The sequence below is a fragment of the Austrofundulus limnaeus genome, unplaced genomic scaffold (genome assembly GCF_001266775.1).
Source record: "Austrofundulus limnaeus strain Quisiro unplaced genomic scaffold, Austrofundulus_limnaeus-1.0 Scaffold116, whole genome shotgun sequence".
NCBI classification, from domain to species: domain Eukaryota; kingdom Metazoa; phylum Chordata; class Actinopteri; order Cyprinodontiformes; family Rivulidae; genus Austrofundulus; species Austrofundulus limnaeus.
This window is the reverse complement of record NW_013952518.1, coordinates 703218-705291: the sequence shown is the minus strand read 5'-3', so window position 1 is coordinate 705291 and position 2074 is coordinate 703218. Positions and strand designations below refer to the sequence as shown.

At 37.2% G+C, this 2074-nt stretch overlaps 1 long non-coding RNA gene across 1 annotated transcript in view; it reads left to right on the top strand.

Moving 5' to 3' along the window:
* Positions 1-2074, top strand: part of LOC106521803 (uncharacterized) — a 248698-nt gene that overhangs the window by 72159 nt on the left and 174465 nt on the right. Inside the window, exon 4 of the long non-coding RNA XR_001310714.1 lies at positions 1388-1480. This is a non-coding gene — a long non-coding RNA (uncharacterized LOC106521803). The remainder of the gene's footprint in view (positions 1-1387; positions 1481-2074) is intronic.

Below are 2074 nucleotides of genomic sequence, written 5' to 3'. Positions count from 1 at the left end.
GAGGACCTATCCACATCATCATTTACCCAGAATGCTTTGCGTGTAAATAAAATGACTCCGTCCCTGTTAAAATATGTTTTAAAAAATTTACAAAACTAAACAGCCTACAGTATTTTTTACAGTCTTAAAATAAATGTTTATCAAATAAAGTCTAATGCTACAACTAAGATTTCACCAAAAACACTATTTCTTAACTTAACCTGATCTTAGTTTAAAACTCCAGCATTAAAGGTGGAGGGTGTTAATTCAAGGAATGCTAGGCTGTTAAATGATTTAACCCTTTTTTTGTTTTTATTGCTCCAGATATAGATACAGTCTAAAGGCGCTGACCTAATTATTCCAACCAGTTMAGTGGTTCATGGGTACACAATCTGCCAATTTGACACAACCTTTGTTTTACTTTCTTTTAAAAGAGTGTGCTGAAGCTCGTAAAGCACTAGAATCATTACAGCCCTTTGCACATACAGCTGAAAACGCAGGTTTTTAGGGTCACTSTTCAGCCAAATGATCTTTTTTTTTCTCGAGTTGTAGTCCATTAGCAAGTTTGAGGCTAATGGAAAAAGAAATGGGATAAAGTTATCACAGAACAGCTCTGTGGAGTTATTAACAGCCGTTAAAGGTTTTACAAGAACACAAAAAGCTTTACCAGCTAAAGGCTGTAGATTTGGTTTATATACTGTTCTTTTGTTGGCTACATTTACTGTAACACGTGTCAAACTTAAGGCCCGTTGGGCTAAATGTGGTTCTCCACAGMATTTTATATGGTCCCCCAGAGCTTCAAAGATGTATTAATGTTTTTAAAATAAGCATATGATGCTTTAGGTAATGCATACAGCAGATATGTGGTTGGGATGAAATAATTGAAACTGGATAGAGCTGAAARCTCAAATTACATTAATCAGTATTAAATAATTGGCTAAAAGTGATGATATGTTTCCTTGAATGAATGCATTTYTAAATGTCAGTACCTCTGTATCAACTGGTTTTGTTTTTTTATCTAACCCTWACGACCTCAGATGTACCCAGACTGGGTGAGCGAACAGAGAGAAGTGTTTTATCACACCAAAGTCACTCCTGAGGAGAAACCATTGATCTGTGAAACCTCAGTTTTAGATCTCTCCTCTGTTCTGGAAGTAACGTATGCTGACGTCATATTTCTGATTTTTGAGATGATGCTGTTTGATTTAATGAGGCTTCTGTTTTTTAATTAACACCACTGTTAACTAAAACTTGTTGGTTTGTTCTGAGGGGTTTGAATTAAATTAACCAGGGTTGGGATGGATGTCCTTGTTTGGTTTAGCATTTAAAAGCTGTTACATTTAGGCAAAAAATATCTATTTYTAGGGAAAAAAATTCATCTTAAATTATTTTTTTCCATTTGACCCAGTGACCTGAGGTGTTTAAAGCGCCCGGTGTGATCCAGGAGGGTCGGGCTTCAGAGATGTTTGCATGTTTAACTGAGCAGCACACCTCTTCAAAGGTAAGTCAGGCGCTGATCAAAGCTAATTTTGTGTTGATTTTTCTTCATGAAAACCAGTCGGACTGCATGATCTGTAACGGTTTGAGTTTTAGACAGGTGTCACGTTTTGATGCCTCGATGTTGGCTCTTTGTACAATTGTGAAGCAAAAGTCAGTAAATTGTATTTAAACTAACTGTGAGGTTAGTTTTCTCAGCTGGTTTATTGTTGTAACAATAACTGCTCAATAAGAGACCACAGATGTTGGGGTCATGTGTCTGACTGAGCCTGAAGCCTCTGTGAGAATATGACTGAATGTCTGTCAGACGTCTGTGGAGATGTAAAGAAGCTCTAACAACAACAATAAAAATAATATTTGAAGGCGCTTTTCTTAATGCTCAAGGACACCGTACGATAAAATACAGTACGACAAAATAAAACTACAAATAAAATCACAATAAAGCATCTTACATAACTTAGAGGTGATGAGGTGGAGGTCACTCTGTCGCATGTGCCTTTCATCGTACACTCACCGGCCACTTTATTAGGTACACCACGCTAGTAACGGGTTGGACCCCCTTTTGCCTTCAGAACTGCCTCAATTCTTCGTGGCATAG